General features: G+C 43.0%; 1 protein-coding gene across 1 annotated transcript in view; it reads right to left on the reverse strand.

The window, feature by feature from the left end:
• SCN8A (sodium voltage-gated channel alpha subunit 8) overlaps window positions 1–21763 on the reverse strand; it is a 178931-nt gene that overhangs the window by 118362 nt on the left and 38806 nt on the right. The gene's annotated exons all lie outside the window — the stretch shown is intronic.

The raw sequence follows: 21763 nt of genomic DNA on the forward strand, positions 1-21763 counted from the left end.
TAAAGATTAAAAAAATTAAAAAACAAAACAACAAACTAGCAAGACATATTTACCATGACCCAGGGGGACGTGATAGCTTTGGAATCCTCATATGCCCACGTCACCTTCCTTTCCTGGAACTCTGCTCCCTAAGGAGAGACTCCATCTTCCAAAAACAACACAAGGGCAAACCGTCACTCTTTTCAGATTTCAATTTCTGAAAACACTAAACCCTTCCAAACTTTGGAGGCACAAAATACAGACAAAATAGCTTCCATCTGCTTTGGCTCTTCCATTTTGAATTATTGTTCAATTCACCACGTTGTGTGAAATCCATCCGGTATAAAAGTCCAGAAGTACCTTCACTGATGACCAAGATCCTGCCAGGGACAACTGAGGGAGGAAGTGGGGGGAGTAACTAGCGGAGGAATCTCAGAGAACTTCCTCTGGACCACCAGCACCGCAGCGCCGCAGGGCCAAGGATGGCGGAAAGGCCGGCGTGCAGCCCCAGAGGGGCTCAACTGGGAAGGACGGAAGTGAGAACAGAACAAACCAAGTGTTCCTTCTAAAAGGGAAAATGAAATAATGCCGTACTAGAGCCAGTGGTTTCTAAGTACGGGATTTGAAAAGCCTGTTTCCACGTTTATACAGAGTCCTGGGTTATTTAAAACACACGTTGAAACAGGGGAATCCCTAACATCAAAAGCACTAGTGTTTGGTGCCTGTCCAAAATGACCTGAGCAGGTGAGTCCTACCACAAAGGTGTTAGGGTTTTCCCCGCATTTCATCTGGTGTTCCTGGTGCTGCCCTCTCCCTTTAGTTTCGTGAGCTCCACAAAGACAATCCGGGAAATTTTTTTAGGAGGCCAAAGATGGTTCTTTCCCTCTTACTTAGCCCTCAGGGTCCACTTCAAGGCAAGTATCCATAAAACTCAAGGCTCCTCAAGAGAACAGTAGTAGAGTTAACTCTAAATAATTTGAGAGTGAAATACCCAAGGGCTCCTTTCATAAATACACCCGCAGAGATCCCAGATTTCTCTAGTGGTGGTGATTGCTAAGTGTTGCAAAGGCAGTGTAGAGTGTCTATATATGGGCTGGTCAGCCCACTCCCTTACAGCATGGGACTAATGAGGTCAGAACCACAAGTCCGCCCCCACACACACCCGAGAGCCCCACGCTGCGCTGAAGAAACCCCCACTATTCCACAGACCATGGGGTCAAAGAAATCATTTTCACATGTGAGTCACAGCATTTCTGAGATGCAAGGGATTTTACAGATACAGTCCATTTCATTTCATAGATTCGGAAACTTGGGGTCCTAAGAGAGGAGACAACTTGCCCAAAGCCACAGGGCCAGGACAGAAACCACAACCAAAGCACCCCGACTCTCCAGCTCCTACTTTTATTATGACCAGTGTCAGTCACCCGCCCTCCCTTCCTACTCTAAACCCCCTACTCCCTGGCAGGAACAGGCTGGATCATGAAGTAAATCACATGCAAATGTCAATGGTTCTGCTGATCTAAGGCTTTATTCACAATGCTTTCGTCAAACTAGAATTCTTGTTCTTTCATTCCTTCCCTCCTATCCCTGAATTGTCTCCAATAAATGCCCACTCCACACCACAGCCTTCCCACCAGCTGCAGCCTTTATAAATCCTTCCCCTTGACTCCTAGAGCTTTATCATGACCTTAGCTAACCTTTATTCACTACTTACTATGGTGCAGGCACTGTTCCAAGCACCTAGCTAATATTAACTCATTTAATCTGCAGAACAATTTATGAGGTAGATATCATTATTCTCCCCTTTTAATAGAGGAGAAAAGAGACACAGAGACCTAACACAGCCTGCCCATAGTTTCATAGCTAGAACAGGATAAATCAGGATTGAAAACATACTATTCATACTTGTCTGGGATCTTAGTCATTGTCAAACTGCACAATATAAATTCCCAGAAGGCATGGGGGGGGTGCCTTAAACTACTTTTGTATCCCTTTCAAATGCTTGAAACCCATACTTAGGTCAAATACCAGGGACCTCTTGGATCCCACAGACGTACTTATTCTCAACCCTGGGTCACCCTCAGTTCCTACTTAGGGGACAAAGAATATTGCAAGAGTTGCTTCCATCTGGAAGCAACCTAAGTGTCCACTGAAAGATGAATGGATGCATAAGTTTATATATATATACATATATATATAAGTATGTATCTGATATATATGTAGTTACATATAGATATATATAGTTATATATATAATTACATATAGTGTAATATTCCTCAGCCATAAAAACGAATGATAGCTTGCCATTTGCAATAACATAGATGGACCCAGAGGGCTTAATGCTAAGTGAGATTAAGTCAGACAGAAAAAGGCAAATACCACATGGTTTCACTCATACGTACAATCTAAATAAACAGCAGAAACAGACCCATAAATATAGAGAACAAACTGATGGTCGCCGGAGGGGAGAAGGGGGGAATGGGCAAAATGGATGAAAGGCATAGCACGGGAAACACTGTCAGTGGTGCTGTATGATGACAGCCGGTAGCTGCACTTACGGCGAGCACAGCATAACACATAGACTCGTCCAATCACTATGTTGGACACCTGAAACTAATGTTAACATTGCATGTCAACCACACTTCAACTGAAAAAAAGATGCAAGAAGGGACTGAAGATGCTGACAATTCTTGTGACCTGATTGCACAACCTGAGTTCTTCCACAGGTCACACTATGCAAGGCTAAGTTCTCTGCCTTTGCTTCCAGATCCTGTTTCTTCCTGCCTTCACCATGGTCCCTCAATGATCCCGGCTCCCCCCTGACATTCTCAATCTTCACTTTTCCTGTTCTACTTCTGTATCTTCTCCCTTCGTATCTCCTGCCCTGCTCTCTCTCCACTTGGTATAAGAGATGCTCATTCTGTTATCTTGGTTCTATCCACAACTATAGTCTCTCCTCTCAGGGCTAGCCTTCTGCAATCTCTTTGCCACACTCTTTTAGGGATCTCATCTACTCAAAATAACCTATACCTGGGTGATTTTCAGATTTCTAGCATGTCTTAATTGCTCTCCTGACCCCCCAAACTGCCTGTCACCACTTCAGAACTAAAGCATATAAAACCACTCATTTCTTTACTTCCCAAATGGATTCCTTCTCCTGGCCTTCTTAATTCTGTTATGAGAACCATCGTTTTAAAAGAGCCAAACAAGGGGGGGGCTGAGTGGCTCGGTCAGTTAAAGGTCTGACTCTTGATCTCGGCTCAGGTCACGATCTCACTGAGGGTTCGTGAAATCGAGCCCTGCATTGGGCTCAGTGCTGACAGTGTGGACACCGCCTGGGATTCTCTCTCTCTCCCTCTCTCTCTGCCCCTCTAATACTTGGTGCATGCTTGCTTTTCTCTCAAAATTTAAAAACTGCTTATAAAAACAGAACAAAAACAACCAAAAAGAACCATCGTTTTCCCAGCCATCTAGCATGGAATTTGTCATCTCTGCTGCCTTGCCCTGCCAGTCACCAGCCTTACTAATCCTTCTTTCTTCTGAGTTTCCACTTTCAAGAGCATCACCCTCACCCAGGTCCTACCACCACAGCCCCCCCCCCCCCCCCCCCCCCCCCCCCCCCCCCCCCCCCCCCCCCCCCCCCCCCCCCCCCCCGCTGCAGGCCAGCCCTCAGTCTACCAGGCACATCTCTGCTCCCATCAGGTCACTGCCCTCCCTCAGACCTACTGGCGTGACAGGGGACAACCCGCACTTCTGCCACGCCACGGCCATTCAAGGTCTTCTACAGCCTTATACTTCTCAAACATTCTCTTCCACTGCCTCCCTGCAAGGACATCTACTCTGGTGACTGTTTTTTGTTTTGATTGTCTAAGGTATTTCTTTTAAAGGTAGAACATAATAAAGTATATAGATCTCTAGTGCACGGATTGGTAATTTTGTACACACGTATACACCCATGTAACCACCACTCAGATTAAGTTATAGAAGATTCATTCCAGCATCTCAGACAGCTTCTTGACTCCCTTGTCAATAACCACCATCACCACCCACACCCAGTAAAGGCTGTTCGGACGTCTATCTCCATAGATTAGCCTGGCCTGCTCCTGAACTTCATAGAAGCAGAATATAAAACACTCTTCAGGGTCTGGCTTCTTTCACTCAGGATTATTCCTGTGAAATTTATCCTTGTTTTGTGTGTGTACCAGTGGTTCATTCTTTTTATTGCTGGGCAGTATTCTACATATGAACACAGCATGGTTTATTTATCCATTTTACCTTGACAGACACTTAGGCTGTTTATTAGTTTAGGCTATTACGGACAAAAGCTGCTAAGGATGTTTTCACGCATGTCTTCTGGTGGCCATATGTGTTCATTTCTTTTTAGCATATAAACAGGAGTGGAATGCTGGGGTCAAAAGAGGGCATATGTTTGTCTAGCTTTGGTGATACTCCCATTAGAAACGTAAGAGGACGGGGTGCCTGGGTGGCTCAGTCGGTTAAGTGTCCAACTTCGGCTCAGGTCAAGATCTCACAGTTCGTGAGTGAGAGCCCCGGTTGAGTTCTGTGCTGACAGCTCAGAGCCTGGAGCCTGCTTCGGATTCTGTGTCTCCTTCTCTCTCTGCCCCTCCCTTGCTCATGCTCTCTCTTTCTCTCAAAAATAAATTAAAAAACATTTTTTTAAAAAACCTAAAGAAAGAAAAAAGAAATTTAAGAGGGTTCCAGTTGCTCTATATCTTCACCAACACTTAGAAAGGAGTCTTTCTGGGGCACCTGGGTGGCTCAGTTAGTTAAGTATCTGACTTCAGCTCAGGTCATGATCTCACAGTTCATGTGTTCAAGCCCAGAGCTGGGCTCTGTGCTGTCAGCACACAGCCCGCTTAGGTTCTCCATGCCCATCTCTGCCCCTCCCACATGGGCTCTGTCTCCCTCAAAAATAAATAAACATTAAAAAAAAAAAGAAATAACAGTCTTCTTTATTTCACCCTTTCTAGTGGGTATTGATAGAGGTACTTCAGTTTCCTAAAAAATAATTTACTGAGGTGAAAGTTATATAACATAAAATGAACCATTTCAGAGCAAACAACTCAGTGGCAATTAATACATTCACAATGTAGTGTGATGAAATGCAACGGCCATGTCTACTTAGTTCCGAAACATTTCCATCAATCCAGAGTAAAACCCTTTGCCCATTAATTTGTTTCTCTTCATTTCTCTCCCTGTCCATCCCCCGCCCCTGTCCCAAGCTCCTGGCAACAAGGCATCTGTGTTCTGTCTCTACTGATCTATTCTGGATATTCATACAAATGCAATCATATAATAAGTAACCTTTGGGGTCTGGTTTCTTTCACTTAGCATCATGTTTTTGAAGTTCATCCACACTGTAGCAGGCGTCAGTACTTCAACTTCTTTCTATCAATGAGTAATGTTTCACTATATGTATCATATAATTTGTTTATTCACTCATCCATTGACGGGCATTTGTGGTCTTTCCAGTTTTTGGCTATTGTAAATAGTATGTCATATGTACTCATTTTAGGTCCTGTTTTCAATTCTTATAGGTATATATACCCAGGAGTAGAATTATGGGGTCATATGGTAATGGTAGGTTTAATTTTTTGAAGAAATGTCAAACATCTTCTACTGTGGCTGAGCCATTCTGCATTCTCATCAGCAATGTAAGGACCCAATTTCTCCACATCCTAGCCAGCACTTGTTATTTTCCCTTTTAAATTCTTTAAAAAAATTTTTTTTATTATAACCATCTTAGTGGGTGGAAGTGGTGTCTAATTGTGGGTTTTGATTGCATTTCAAACCCTAATGATAAAGAGGTTTAACACTTTTTTCATGTGTTTTGGCTCACTGGAATTTTAATTTGCTTTTCTCTGATGGTATTAAGCACCTTTTTACATGCTTATTGACCATTTAGATATCCTCCTTTGTGAAATGTCAGTTTAAGTCTTTGGCCACTTTTTTCTATTGGGTCATGTGCATTTTCTTATTGATCTGTGGGAGTTCTTTGGATATTTTCCATACAAGTCATTTATCAGATATATTTCAAATATTTTTCTCCTTTTTGCTTTCTTAATGGTGTCTTTAATCAATAGTAGTTCTTAATTTCACTACAATCCAACCTATCAATCTTCTTTTTCATGTTTTCTTTGTTCTGAGAAATCTTTGCCTATCCCAAGGTCATGTAACTATTAGCCTATGTTTTCTTCTGGAAGCTTCATTGTTTTACCTTTCTTATTTAAATTTCAAATAATTTGGAACTGATTTTTTTTATATATAAGCTAGAGGTCAAGGTTCTTTTTTTCCTCCCCCCTTACATGGATATTTAATCACCCAGTGTCACTCAATAAAAAGGCATCCAAATCTTAGTTTCAGCTTAGGTCATGATCTCACAGTGTGAGGCTGAGTCCCACATTAGGCTTTGTGCTGGCAATGTGGAGGAGCCTGCTTGGGATTCTCTCTCTCCCTTTCTCTCTGCCCCTCCCTTACTCACACACTCTCAAAATAAATAAACACACACACACAAAAGGCTGGTCACTTATTTTCATTGACTCCTAAATACACTTTCATTTACTTGTTTTAAATCTCCTGAAGTCTTTCTGTCCTTCTCTTCTAGGTTCTATGTGCCCCTTAAAACAGCTTACATTCCTTTTCCTGAGAAACTTTCTTGCAAAAAGTAAAAATAAACTTTTTGAATTTAGAGACCAGCTAGTCCAACTTTCCTTACTTTACAGATAAGAGAACTTCTCAGGAAGCAAGAAAAGCTGAGTTATCTAACTGCTAACTAGCGACAGATGCAGAGCTAGGGAGCAGGTCTCTTGGCCTCCAACATCACGCTCTTCTCCCCATGCCGCACGGTCCCCTGGGCAGTGCACCTCGCCTGTCAGGCCACCCTGGTCTCAGCTTTCTTCGTCCTCCAGTGATGCGATGAGACAGCCAGCCAAGATGACGAAGGAACAAGAAAAGTCACTTTGGGCCCTCATGGTCCTGAAAGAGACTGAACTAGACTCAAAGTTGGGGGAAAGAGACGATTAGGATTCCTTTCTCTTGGTCATCCAGGAAGATTCAGATCTTAAAACATCAGCCATGGCCTTTAACCACAAATAGAAATGAATCTAAATTAAGGGCAGAGGGATAGAAGAGGGAAAGAAAGCTGGCTTTGGAGTGGTTGTAACAGGGATGAAGGAAGAGGGGCCATGCCGGAGGCATGGTTAACGGAAACATCATAGGCAAGGGCACACAAGAAAAAACGTTAGGAGGAGGGCCAGAGAGCAAATAGTATTAAAAACTTGTCTCTGACTTGAAAGAAAAGAACAAAGTTGGAGGACTTATACTTTCTGATAGCAAAAATTAAAGATAGAGTTACCAAAGCAGTGTGGTACTGATGAGGGATAAAAGCAGAAAAATGTTCCTCTTTAGCCCTGAAGGCTGACTTATAGCCTACACAGTTATGATAAGGGATCACATATGTGCTTCTTAAAGGGTCTCAAGACAGCCTATAAGTCTCACCGATAGCTGAAACTAAACTGAAGGATAAGTACCAGAGAAATCTTGTGAAAGTAGTTTTATGAGCAGAAGTTTGAAGAAGACATGTATGACCTAATACTCCCTGCATGTCCCCACCCGCTTGAGCACTAAGCAGCCTCACAGAGCAAAAGTGAAGCTCTTTCTGCCTAAGGGTCTTGTCCCTGTGCTACTTAAATAAACGAAGTTGCACCATACAATGGCATAAGAATTCTTTCTTGGCCACTGCAGTGGATGATTCTGCAACAGCAGTAGCATTGGACAGACATATAGACCAATGAAATAGAGCCCAGAAACAAACCCTCATATATATGGTCAAATGATTTTCAACAAGGATGACAAGACCCTTTAATGAGGAAGAGGAGAAGGGGGAGGGAAGGAGGAAAAAAGTTACAGAGAGGGAAGGAGGTAAACCACAAGAGACTCTTAAATACTGAGAACAAACTAAGGGTTGATGGGGCATGGGGGAGAGGGGAAAGTGGGTGATGGTCATTCAGGGGGGCACTTGTTGGGATGAGCACTGGGTGTTGTATGGAAACCAATTTAACAATAAACTATATTTTTTAAAAATGGTGCTGGGAAAACTAGATACCCACATACAGAAGAATGAAGTTGGACCCTTATCTTACATCATATACAAAAATTAACTGAAAATGGATCAAATATCTAAATGTAAGAGCTAAGACTATAAAACTCTTGGCAGAAAATGTAGAGGGAAAGCTTGATGATATTGAGTTTGGCAAGGATTTCTTGCAAAGGACACCAAAAGCACGGCAACAACCACAACAAAATAGATATATTGGATCTCATTAAATAAAAACCTTTGTGTATCAAAGGATACTACCAAAAGAGTGAAAAGGCAACCCACAGAATGGAAGAAAGTATTTGAAAACCATACATCTCATAAGAGATTAATACTCAGACTTCATAAAAACAACAACAACAACCTACAACTCAACAACAAAGCAACCAATCGGCTAAAAATAATGGACAGAGGATTTGAATAGAAATTTCTTCAAAGAAGACATACAAACATTCAATAACCACATGCAAAGATGCTCAACATCACTCATCATCACAGAAATGCAAATAAAACCACAATGAGAATGAGATACCACCTCACACTCACTAGAATGGCTGTTATAAAACAAAACAAAACAAAACAGAAAACAACAAGTACCGGCAAGAACGTGGAAAAACTGGAGACCTTCTGGAACACAACATGGCAGCTTTTCAAACAATTAGATATAGAATCACCACAAGAGTCAGCAATTCCCATAGTCAAATCCTACCCAGAGAATTGAAAGCAGGGACTCAAACAGCTTTCTTCTTTCTGTGACCCATGTTCACAGCAGCTTACTCACAATAGCCCAAAGGTAGAAGCAACCCAAATAAATGTGCACGTATTGATGAATGGATGGACAAGATGTGCTATAACCATCTAATGGAATATTATTCAGCCTTAAAAAGGGAGGGAATTCTGGCACATGCTACAACATGAATGAACCTTGAAGGCAATATACTAAGTGAAATAAACCAGACTCAAAAAGACAAACATTGTATGATTCCACTTATCTATAGTGAAATACATAGAGACAAAGTAGAATAGTGGTTACCAGGGGCAAGGGGGTGAGGGTGATGGAAAATTATTTAAGTGGGTTCATAGTTTCAGTTTGGGATGATGAAAAAGTTCTGTGGATGGACAGTGGTGATGGTCATACAATGTAAATGTACTTAACACCACTGAATTGTACCCTTGAGGTGGTAAATTTCATATTATATGTATTTTACCACAACTTGTTTTTATTTTTAAAGTTTATTTATTCATTTTGAGAGAGAGAGAAAGAAAGCACAAGCAGGGGAGGGGCAGAGAGAAAGGGAGAGAGAGAGAATCCCAAGCAGGCTCCACACTGCCAACACAGAGCCTGACTTGGGGCTGGAACTCACAAACTGTGAGATCCTGACCTGAGCCAAAATCAAGAGTCGGATGCTTAGCCAACTTAGCAACACAGGGGCCCCATTACCACAACTTTTTAAAAAAAGAAAAAAAAAAACCACAAATGATACATTTATTGTGCTCCCTACCATATGCCAGAAACTGTACTGATGATCAGTGTAGCGCCTTCAGGGACCTGTAAAGTCTTCTGGGGGTGGGAGACGAGTAAACAGGCCAAGTACTGTATGACAAATCCAGCAAAGTAAAGCAGGTTCTTACAGGCACACACAAGCAAGACCCATAGTTTGAAGAGAGGAGGTAAGGATGTCTGGAGAAAGTGATATCTCAGCTAAAGCCTGAAGGATGGCTTGAGGAGTAGGGGGTGGCAGGAAAATGCGTAGAACTTTGCAGGAGGAAGAAACAGCATATACAAGAGACCACAGACAAGGGAAATCAAGTCACCTGGGTCCTGAAAACAGTTCAATGTAAGCAGACTTCAGAAAATTAACAGATAAGCAGGTGCCACACCAGGAAGGCAAAGATGTTATCACGGGAAGGAGTTCTGATTTTATCCTGAAGGCAATATGGAGATATTGAAAGTTTTTAAAGGGGGAATGACTTGGTTGAAGTCGCATTTCAGAAAGATTATTCCAGCTACAGTGTATAGAAATGAGGTGGGCGGCGGGGAGGTGGGTGGGGGAGGAGCATGGTTCGAGTGAAGACGACCAGGTAGACTGCTGACATGATGCGGGTAAGAGACCATGACAGCCTGAATTGGGAAGCAGCAATCAGGAGACTCAACAGTCCTGTCGACTAACTCAAGTGGGAAGTACGGGTGAAGGAAAAAAGAGAAAGAGGCCCAGATTTTTGTCATGGGCAAAAGGAGGAGAGGTAGTCAAAATTCACTAAGATGGGGAATAAGATGTGATGCACAGCTCGGGGGCTGAGATGGTGACTTGGCTTTTAAGCGACTTGAGTCTGAGTTGCTTTGGTACATCCAAACGGAGACACACTGATGGGCAGTAGATACGTGGTTCTGAGGTCCAAGGGAAGGACATAACCATGTGAACCAGAAGAAGAGAACTTTGGTGGAGAACACAAGCTAGCCCCCAAGGACGGCCAGCCAGCCCTCCACGTGTTGGGATAGAGCGCATCTGGGATCAGCCAGCGGAGCTGCGCAGCACTGGGAGGAAGGTGGGCGGCTCTCACCACCGAGGAGAAAACTGCAGCCAGATGGATGGAGCTTACACTGTCCCCACTCCTGAGGCCCCTCCTTCCCCAAGTGACAACGAGATGCCAGGCTGCCAATTTTCTTTGTCACTTACGGATTTCATTTTGGGAAATCATAAAGCAGTTCTGGAAATTGAAATAAAAACAATTTTGTCAAACCTTCATTTTACTCATTTGAAACATAAAAAATTGCCATCCTAACCCTCTCTTGATGGCATTAAAATCTGGCTCTCCCTCCTACAGGATCTTACCCGCCCAGGCTCACCCTGGTGCCTGTCAGCATCCATGCTCACGGAGAGCGGCCCTGTGCGTTCTGTCGCACTGGCTTTCCACTTCAGGAGGCCACTCTGAGGTTTGTTCTTCCTAAGCCTCATACTCACCAAACTCCCCCAAAGCTGACCTATTTTTGCCTCTGATTCTCAATAATTGGTCTCTTTCTAATCCCTTTGAGACCATCTCCCTTCCGTGATTTACATCTGTCTTCCTGCAGATTCCCCTTGAAGGATCTGTGTATAGAATATTTTGAAAGACACCTAATATGGATATAAACATAAAATTGACCAGGATAAATACCTTCATGATACATAAATAACTCTACCACGAGGGGCTTGTGAAGCACATACACTTTTAGTACTTGAATATTTCGATGTAAAAAGGCATTTAAATAAAGTCAAAACCAGTTATTTCAAAGATTATAAATGGATCCAAAAGTTTCTCTGAGCAAGTCCCATCAGCCCCAAATGAAGACAGGATTCCACCATGTCCATAAATCTATACAACCAGGAAGCCTACTCTTCTCTCTGCTTCTCAAGATATGGCCCAATCGAGAGGTCATTAGACTTCATCTCCCTGGCCCTGCAGTCAATACAAGTCAAAATTTTCCTCTATTTTATCACTTATCCCCTATCGATAATTTTCTTCCTTCCTTCCTTCCTTCCTTCCTTCCTTCCTTCCTTCCTTCCTTCCTTCCTTCCTATCTTTTCAAATTTAGCTGGCTTTCCATGTTTCCTTTATTTCTTCCACAAGGCACAGGAGCCTTTTCCTTTTATATCCCACATACTAAGCGGTTTGTAGATTGTGGTTGTTGCTCCCACTTCTATTGTCATTCCCTTCACTAGCCTCCTGGTTCAAGTGGCAGTGCAAACAATTTTTTTTCTTGTTCATAGCATTATAATTGAAATTTGTGACCTGTGGCTCTCTACTTCTTTTGGTCTCAATTCCAACAGGCATATTAGATTTTAACCTCAATTTCCTATGCCTTCCTTTCGTAGTCATATTGAGACTCTCCTCTCCACCCATTTGGTCCTTCCTCCCATCCCCAGTGGTCTAAAGAAACTGCAGATGTTGTCTTATTTTCCACTGGATGGCTTCCATGTTTTCCAGAGAACTAAACTTTTGATACATGTTAAGCATCTAGAAAAGAAATGCCCTTAATAGGTGCTCATACGTCTAAGGAAGACCACGACATTTGGGAAGCTACGTTTCATTCCAAGTATCTTAGGTTTTGAGGACAACTCTAGAGCCCAGATAAGAAACTCACTTTACACACTCTCCCATCAGCATTTATTGGGTGTGGAAGGAATAGGAAAACTCCTTCCATAGGAAGGAATATGGTTGGGGGTGAAGGGAGAAAGTTGCAGGACACACAAAAAGATTATTATTTTTAAGAATTATGTTATTATTATATAACTGGGGAGAAGAAATCAACGCAGCTCACAGTTCATGTTCTTTTCCTTTGTAACTGGACAGAGTTCATCAATTCGAGTCCACTGAATATATGATTTGGGTTAGAGATTCACTGCCTCTGACCAGAAATCCAATGGTTTTAAGCTATGCTTTACTGTATAATGACTATCAGACCTACTAAAATGACAAAGAAAGTACAGGGGTAAATACAGTGTCTAACAAGTAAAAAGTGCCCAGTACATATTAGTTAATACCACCTGTATCATCAGTTTAATTTTTTTCAATTTTGTTCAATCTTCATAAAATAAATAAAAAACCAAAATAGCATCTGAAAATCACTGCCTAAATCTTGCTGAACAAAGACGACATCACTGTGGAAATAAATTTTTGGTGGGCAGTCAGTGACAGAAAATACTATCTATAAAGGTTCATTTTTCAGTTGATACCAAAAAATCTAAATGTGGATAATAAAAGGTAGCCAAGGAGTATCAATATGTAGGCAAGATATTCTCTACTACGTTATAGATTATATACAGCCAGAGGCATGCCTGCCAAGTTCAGCTGAGAAAGAGACGGTGGAAATGCTTGCCGGACTTATAACAACTTTCACAAGTGAGGAGGAAGATAGCATCGGCATCACAGGGCTATAGTACTTTTCTCTGCATATACTTTTTATATCATACAGAATTTAGAAGTCACTATATTCACAACTGGCCTTATCTTGGCCATCTTCAAAAATATGGCATTTAATTATAATAAGGGTTATGAGGTTTCTGCTCTCCATTATTGGTTAAGACCCTAGCCCATATGCTTCTATAAAGCTTGACAATTTCTAATCATATTTCTGGACAGCTAACATTACCTTTGCTATAGAGATTTTTTTTTCATTATGACATCAGATCAAGACCTCTACTACCCCCTCAAATGAGAAACAATCTTAGGCCAAGAATGAGAAACTGAGATTACAGTTTGGATATGGCCACTGACCAGCTGTATGACCCTTAATAATTAAATTCACCTATCCAAGCCGTGGTCTTATTTATAAAACGAAGGAGGTGAGTAAGATGGTTTAAAGAGCCAGCTCGGCAGTTTGTCAACTAATTGACCTTGGACAGATTACATAATCTTATGGAGCTTCCATTTCCTCATTTAAGTGTTAAATGAGATAATGCATGTGAAAGTAGGCCACAATAAATAAATAAGGATGATCATAATACCACCAGTAGTTATAGTTAACATGGAGCGTTTACTACGTGCTCTAGGTACAGTTCTAAGAGCTTTTATACAATCCTTTTGATCCTTCCAACAACTCTGTGAGGTACATATTGTTATCAGTCCACATTACTTTTTTTAAGTTCATTTTCTATATTTATTTTGAGAGTGAGTGTGCAAGGGAAGGGCAGAGAGAGAGAGAGAGAGCGAAAGAGAATCCTGAGCAGGCTCCGCACCATCAGTACAGCGCTGATGTGGGGCTCAAACCCACGTATTGTGAGATCATGACTTCATGACCTGAGTCAAAATCAAGAGTCAGATGCTTAGCCAACTGAGCCACCTAGGCGCCCTCATTCCACATTATTGATGAGGAAACTGAGGCGGAGAGGTTCAGAAATTTGCCCAAGATCACAGGGTAGGATTCAGACCCACGCTGTTTGGCTTCAGGGTCTATGTTCTTAACCATTTCATCACATGACTTCTTATCGGCACACCTTCCCCTTCACTGAACCTGTTTCAAGATCCCTTTCAGTTCTATGATTCCATAAACATAAATTAATTAGCTGCCATAGACTCTGACTGGCTAAGCAAAGTTGGCTTCTCTGAGAATTACCAAGGTTCTGAACATAGAGGCTTTAATGAGAAGGAACTGTGTGTTGAATAAAAGAATGAACACGGAGGCTAAGAAGAGGTCTAGCGCTGTTCGGTTGATCCTTGCCACAACTATGACCCAGAATTCATCCCTTCAATTAAGCACTCCTTGAGTGTCTACTGTGTGGCACTGGAGAGCTTAGAACTTAGAAGACTGGTATCACAACACATTTTGCCAAGTCACTATCTGTCAATCCTGTTGTAAGGTAGAGTCCTGCACTGGGTGGTAGAAAGTTGGATTAAAAATTTAAAGCTTTTTGTTTTCAATCATCAAACGTCTTCTTCAAATAAGATCTCAGATGAAACATCAATAACCCAGACAAAAGTATATCTGCTCTTAAGTGATGCAGGGAGTCGGCGCAAGGTCCACCTCACTTCTCTCAGATCACCCCTGCAGAGTGTCACCCTGCGGAGTGTCAGGATGGCCCCAAACCCATTAATCAAAATAATGATTGGGTGTCTTTCAAATCCAGAATCCACTGGACAAGAAGCACAATGGATCTGGGACTACTCACTAATAAAGCCCACTTGATGTGGATATGAAAAATACATGCAAGTGGTTATGTTCCTGACTGCAAAGCTGGTGCAGTAGCTGTGAAGACTAGGATAATATATTTTGCCAGGCACTTTATGAACACTACCTTTCATCTTCACAACAACCTAAGAAGGCAGGTATTGTTGGCTTCATTTTACAAATGAGGAAAGAGAAACTCAAAGGGAAAAAAAAGGAATTCCCAAGGTCACACAGGATGTAGCCTCCCTCCAAAGTGCACGTGCTTTCCCCAGGCATACCAGGACGCCTCTGATGACAACTACGGTCAAGCATTGCCTACTCCAAAGAGCTCTACAAAGAGGAAGGCTCTTAATGTAACCATGAGAACTGACAGATTCCATGGACATGTGCTACTTAGGCAACACACAGGGGGCTTCACGTGTCACAGAAGGTGACACTCAAACTGGGTCACACTGTATGGCATTCAAACAGCACGGAGCGCTGAGGCCTTGGGTGTGGCTAAGAGGTCAGAGTATAGGCACCGCCTCTTGTAGAGCTTCTATGTTTTTTGCTCTTCACTTGCTGAATCAATCGCTAGTGGAGGGCAGGGCAGGTCCACCACACGGCAGTCAGGAGACCGGGCGCTGACCAAACTCAGAAGGATTGCTCACACTTCCTTGAGGTTGTTGGGGGAAGGGAAGACGGGTCCCTCAAGCAGCCACTTTGGCACCCAGACATGGTGACTACACAAGCAGGGAGACATAGACAAGGGCCTGGCCACGGGGATAATAAAATCCCCTTCCTCACACAGGGTTACCGCACGAGCAGACGGGAGAATATCAGGAGCTCGCAGTGTCGCACAAATGACAGCACAGTAATACGCAGCAGCCTGGGTGGAAGCTGAGAGGAAATCACTGCAACAAACAAGCCAATGTGGTCAGCCATGATTAAAAACAGGATAGATCTTTCCTGAACGAGGTTTCAGACTTGCTGTAGTCTCAGGAGACCGAGCTGACAGCGATAAACTGCAAACAGTTGCTGAGGCTACAGATGAACGCCACCTCTTATTTGTACAGCGCTCTAACATTTACAGAGCACTTTCTCATCCTTTACCTCATCTCATCCTCACTTTTGAGGTTCAAGGAGCAAGGACTGCTAGATCCCAGTTCACAGAAAAGGTATCCAGGATTGGAGAGGGTAAATGACTTGCTTTGGAACAGCCAGTGACCGAGGGACAAAATCGTAAATGGTACCCCATCCATCTTCTAAGGAGAGAGAATTTCTTTCCTGTTGAGACTAGCTATCTTCCTCATGCTGAATGGAATAAGGAGTAAAAAGGGAAAGGGGGAAACTACATAATAATAACGACAGTGGTGGTGATGATAAAGAGGCCAGGAAGGAAAGCTCTGGGAATGCAGCAGATGCTGGAGATGGGTTTCAGTGGGGCTGGGAAGTTTGCAGACAAAACGAAAAGGAGAAAGCAGGAGACAGGACAGTGATGATATGGAGTGGCCAAAGAATATCTATTACAGGTCTAGTGGATTAATGTCCAATACATCCTGCTGATCTTTCAAAAAAATTTTTTTTCTTTTGAGAAAGAGCGCATGCATGCAGGGCAGGGCAGAGGGGGAAAGAGAGAATCTTAGACTTCACATTCAGTGAGGAGCCAATGCAGAACTAGATCCAACAACCATGGGATCATGACTGGAGCCGAAATCAGAGTTGGGTGCTCAACCGGTTGAGCCACCCAGGCACCTGTTTCTTCCTGCTCATCTCTTTAAGAATCATCTGGGAAACGTGCATAACTCATGAATTTTTAAAACATTTTTTAAGTCTTTAATTAATTAATTAATTAATTAATTTAATTTTTGAGAGAAAGAGAGAGTGAGCAGGGGAGGGGCAGAGAGAGAGGGAGACACAGAATCCGAAGCAGGTTCCAGGCTCTGAGCTGTCAGCACAGAGCCCGACATGGGGCTCAAACCCACAAACCGTGAGATCATGACCTGAGCCGAAGTCAAACACTTAACCAACTGAGGCACCCAGGCACCCCTCATGAAGTCTTTTGAATTGAATTGAGTGTGTTTTGTTTCTGCTGCTTGCCGTTGTATGGACTAGTTTTTATGGCACCTTGACACAAATGCAGGGTAGCTCACGAAAGCAGGGAATTACATCGCGGGACATTGGCAAGTGGCAGGGTGTGGGCTGGCATTGGAGCTTCTGCTTTCTACCCTGCTGCTTTTCCCCTGCGAGAACACCCTACCGCTAAGCCCTGTGGACACAATGTGGGCGGGGACTTCACACACGCAGCCACGAACACCGCCTGCAGGAAACATCACCTCCAAATATATAGCACAGCAGCACACATGCTAATACTGTTAGTGATGCTCTCACAGCTACTTTCCCACTGGACTTTCCCAACCGCCCTACGGCAGCCCCACAGCGGCGAAGTGACTTGCTAAGGGTCACAAAGATGGCAGGTAGCACAGTCAGGATGTAAACTCATGGTGTGGCCCTTCGTCCAGTGTGTTCTTCTGTAGTGTGTGACATTTCAGGACAATAATGTTATAGTGGGACAAGTGCAGTGGTAGCAAGATGAGAAATCTATTTCTAATCTCACTTTTAATAACAGTGATAAGATGTAATCTTACGCTTTTCCCTGAGATGTCCAAAGTTCTCTCTGTCTGCTCAGAGGATGTGGGACTAGCCAACATCCTGTAGGAAACACTAAAACAAAACTGCTCGTAACTATGATGGTCCCCTGATTGTTAACCACTTCACCAACGACAAATGAACTGACTAATCCTCACAGCTGTTGGTACAACCCATGCAGCCGTGGGGACAGTACAGTAGTTCTAAACTGGAGATACAATTGGAAACCGAAATGAAATTTAGCTTTGATGGCTGTGGCTCCCTTCTGCTCAAAAATCTTCAGACTCTCCACTGCATTTTGATTAAAATTTAAATCTTCAAATGAGCAGTTAGGGCCCTTTCCAGCCTATTAATAGCTATTCTCTGCTTGTAGCTTCTGTTTCACGAAACCACCCCTCGCTCCTACTGTACTTTTCCATTGCTACACCTTTGCATGTGCCGTCCCCTCTGCCTAGAATGCTATTCTGCCTAACCTTGCTTGGGAGAGCGGTTCGTATTCGTCCTACTCGAGACAACTTGTCCTGCTCTTCAGTATTTTAAACCAGCTCCTCAAATAGTATTTTATGTGTCTGTGTCTTGTTTCCCCTAACTATACGTGCCTCAAGGGCAAAGATCATGTTTATTAATCCTGGACACACTATGCTGTGTCCACAGAGCACAGAGTAGGGCATGTGATAAGTGTTTGCGGCAGAAATGGAAGAAGAATGGTATTCAGCTTTTGTCTTAACACAACAGCTATACTAGAAAGCAAATTGACTTTGATACGCCTTAAATAACATATCTAACAGTTTTGAGATCTTCAATATTTAAGGGAACCACAGCTCAAATCAACTATTGAACTAAATTTCTGCTAATCACCTTCTCACACACCATAGACAATGATCTCTGTGATAAAGGTTACGTGATAATTTGGGAATAAGATATTTGTTGCCAATAAAACGAAGCATCCACTTGGGCTAAAGCTACCATGCCTTCATTCAGACCACCAGAGGCCATGTGGAAGATGGCAACAATCTGAATAGTTGGGTCCGACAGTGTGACTGAATCCTGAATAGGAGTGCAATAGGTTGAGGCATGCTATAAAAACTGTGACAAATGAATACTCAGGATAGTAGTTCCCTAGGAGAAAGACAGTAAGTGATCAAGAGAGGCAGGGGGAGACTACTGGATTGCTGGGTACACAGGTGTACTCACCAAAACTTGATCAGTGTACACCCCTGATTTCTGCATTTTTCTGTATGTATATTATATTTCAATAAGGTTTATAAAATGAATACTGATAAAACAACTTACCTAATATTAAGAAATCAGACCATTTAAAGCAAGATTTAAAACCTATACTTAGAGGCACCTGGGTGGCTCAGGCGGTTAAGCAGCCACTTTAGCTCAGGCCATGATCTTGCAGTTCATGGGTTCAAGCTCCGCATTGGGCTCTGTGCTGACAGCTGGACAGCTGACAGCCTGGAGCCTGCTTCAGACTCTGTGTCTCTCTCTCTCTGCCTCTCCCATTCCTGTTCTGTCACGCTTCCTCAAAATTAAACATTAAAAAAATTGGGGGGGGCACCTGGGTGGCTCAGTTGGTTAAGAGTCCGACTTCGGCTCAGGTCATGATCTCATGGTCTGTGGGTTCGAGCCCTGCATCAGGCTCTGTGCTGCTAGCTCAGAGCCTGGAGCCTGCTTCAGATTCTGTGTCTCCCTCTCTCTCTCTGCTCCTCCCCCATTCATGCATTGTCTCTCTCTGTCTCTCAAAAATAAATAAAAATTTAAAAAAAAGCTTTCTATTAAAAAAAATTTTGGAAAAAAAAAACCCTACACTTAAAATCAGATAAGAGGAAGGAACAACCAATTTAACAATTTTTTAATTGATAATCATCTCTGTCCTGGGTGCACATTCATCATTTCCCTACTTCCTCCTTCATTATTTCTAGTAAGGCACTGGCATTGAAGATTCTGGCCTTTCATTTCTCCACTTAGAAGTTCCAAAGAGAATTCTGGAATTCTTATTACTCAACCTAATTATTTCTCTTGTACTTATGAGCAAAAAGCCTAGTTTAAAATTTTCCATCAAATGGGTCAGTTTCCAGAAGGTCGTCCCATTCAGCTGTGACCTATTCATCCATTTGGTCACTCAAGAATTATTTACCAGTGTTTTCTATGTGCCAGATGCTGTGCTAGATCCCAAGGAATAATTCAACAGTAAACAAATTCTCTGCAGCCTGTAGAGCTTATACTCCTGGGGAGACAGATGAATTACCAGCCAATTACAATGCAGGGACACAATAGCATTAAGGTACCAGGTACCTTATCAGGCACCAAGAATTCACATAATCCAGAATTAGGGGCGGATGGGGATGGGGTGGATTGTTCTATGAACATGTGTAGTGTGTGATAGGGACAAGGAAAACAGACTAAGTTTAAAATGAAGTTTATTCCTCAGGTTTGATTCAGTCTATCTCCAACTCCATGAGAATTTCTTCCCACTAAGAAGTGTTGGACTTGTTAACGAGGCTGTCAGTCTTGGAAAACCATTATTTGTCTTAACATGATTTTATACAGTGCTAACTAGCATCCTACAGCATTAAAAATCCTAGCAGATTTTTCCTCTAAACCTAATTCCTTAAAAACAAACAAACAAAAAAATTTAGGGCAAAGAGAACAGGAAAACACTCATCACACTGAAGTGTTTGAAAATTATATAGAAGGGAGGAGCCAAGATGGCAGAAAGGAAGGGAGCTCTGTAAACTTCGTCTGCCTCATCGATCGAGCTGAGAAGGACATTACTCTCATCTGCAAGAGCGGAAGGAGAAAATACGGACTCCAGAAGGAAGAGAACCTGAAGGATACCTGAGTGAGTGAGTGTGAACTGGGGAGATTGGAAAACAGGCCAGCCCTAGACGGGCAGGGGAGGTGGGAGCCCCCGCCCAATGCAGGCAAGTGTGAGGAGCCTGAGAGACAAAGGGAAGAGACAGAAAGACTGAATACCCTCATAGTACTGTCTCTGGGGAAGAGGTAAAGAACACTTAACCACGCTTGGAGAGAGAAGCTCACTCCATAGATAACTTCTGGGTAGCCTAAATCCAGAACCCAGGTGGCGCAAGGGAAGGAACAGCTTCCAGCCCAGCGCCATCTTGGCGAGGAGTCGGCGACCACTGCAGCAGCGGTGTCAGGTGTGCTCACTTCGACCTCGGTTTTGGGAGTGGGAGCACGCACCTCATTTCCACGGCGCATCTCACCCCCAGCATTGGCTGTGCGAACCCTGAATCCCGGGTGCCGGCAGGGAAAAAATAGCCCCCACCTCCGCGCGATCCCGACAGAGAGTTGGTGGTGGTGGAGACCTGGGTGCGCGCCCAGGCTGCAGGAGCCCCAGCTCATTTCCAGCAGCTCCCAGCGCCGCCTCCGGCAACAGCTACGTGCTCATTCCTCCCCCAACGCTAACGCCTTCCCCACTGGGGGTTGGGTCTGTGAAGGTGCACACTTCACCTCCTGCTGCGCATCTCGCCTCAGGCAGGGGCAGCCAAAACCCCAGCCTGAGCCAAGACAAACCGATTCCTCCTCCTAAGAAGCCAGCAACCAAGACAAAAACATCTCATCTGTGGTAGCATAAAAAGTGCATGGACTGGAACTTTGAACCGAGGCGGGCCTGGAAAATACAACTCAGGCAAAAGGAGATCGGACTCATTAGAGTGGCCTGCAGTTCCTAGTTCAGCAGAGCTTGGCGTGCCGCCTATCTAAAATCTGTAGACACCAAGGCGGAGCCTCTGAGAACAGCCTCCAAGACCTACCACATCAAACCACGCCTATCCACGAGGGGGAGCAGCTGGTTTTGGGGGTTTTTTGCTTTTTTTATAATTTTTTCTTTTTTTTCTTCATTATTTTCTTTTCGCCTTTTTCTGTGCATATTTTTTATTATTATTACTTTTTTTATTTACTTAAATTTTTTAAAATTTTTACTCATTTTCATTTCTCCTTTCTCCCTTTTTTTTTCTTTTTCTTCTTTGCCTTCTTGCAATCCATATATATATTCTCCTATATCTCATCCCTACCTCTCCCCTCAACTGGTCATACACTTTTAGACTGTCCACTGTCCTTTGTTGTCTCTGACCCCCTTTATTTTTTTCTTTTTTCTTTTTCTTTTCTTCTTCTCCTCTTTTCGTCTCCTTCCTCCCCATTCTCCTTATTTTCTTTCCCCCTGTTAATGTGTTTGTTTGTTTGATTTGTTTGTGCGTTTGTGTGTTACTGTTCCCTCTGTGTGTGTCTGTCTGTTTTCCTTCTTAGGGCTACACCAAGAAACAAGCCAAAGTGTGCATGACAGCGAGTCCCAAATATTGCTGAGTAGGGAAATAAAATATTCAAAGGCACAACAAGAGAAACTGAGAGACACCATTAAAAGAATA

Source organism: Suricata suricatta, chromosome 10 (genome assembly GCF_006229205.1).
Source record: "Suricata suricatta isolate VVHF042 chromosome 10, meerkat_22Aug2017_6uvM2_HiC, whole genome shotgun sequence".
NCBI classification, from domain to species: Eukaryota; Metazoa; Chordata; class Mammalia; order Carnivora; family Herpestidae; genus Suricata; species Suricata suricatta.